Raw genomic sequence first — 254 nt, forward strand, 5'->3', positions numbered from 1 at the left:
CCCCCCCCCCCCCCCCCCCTGCCGCTTCCTGCCCAGCTGGGGCTGCTCGGTGCCAATCCGGCCCCGAGGGAGCAGGCTGCCAGATGCACAAAGAGGGCCTTTCTGCCACCGGGAACACAGAGGGAGTGGACTTTCACCCTGGAAAACGAGGCCACAAAGGCCCTGGCCCAGGCGGAGGAATGCGTGGCTGGGCTCCAGCCCCATGTCAATGGCGCTTGTGCTCTGAATACAAAGGGTGGCGAGGAAGCGGAGCC

At 66.9% G+C, this 254-nt stretch overlaps 1 protein-coding gene across 1 annotated transcript in view; it reads right to left on the minus strand.

The window, feature by feature from the left end:
* Window positions 1–254, minus strand: part of LOC104525824 (neuroligin-3) — a gene marked incomplete at its 5' end in the record, with an annotated part of 7,671 nt that overhangs the window by 2,905 nt on the left and 4,512 nt on the right.

Source organism: Antrostomus carolinensis, unplaced genomic scaffold, assembly GCF_000700745.2.
Source record: "Antrostomus carolinensis isolate BGI_N321 unplaced genomic scaffold, ASM70074v2 scaffold29245, whole genome shotgun sequence".
Classification (NCBI taxonomy): domain Eukaryota; kingdom Metazoa; phylum Chordata; class Aves; order Caprimulgiformes; family Caprimulgidae; genus Antrostomus; species Antrostomus carolinensis.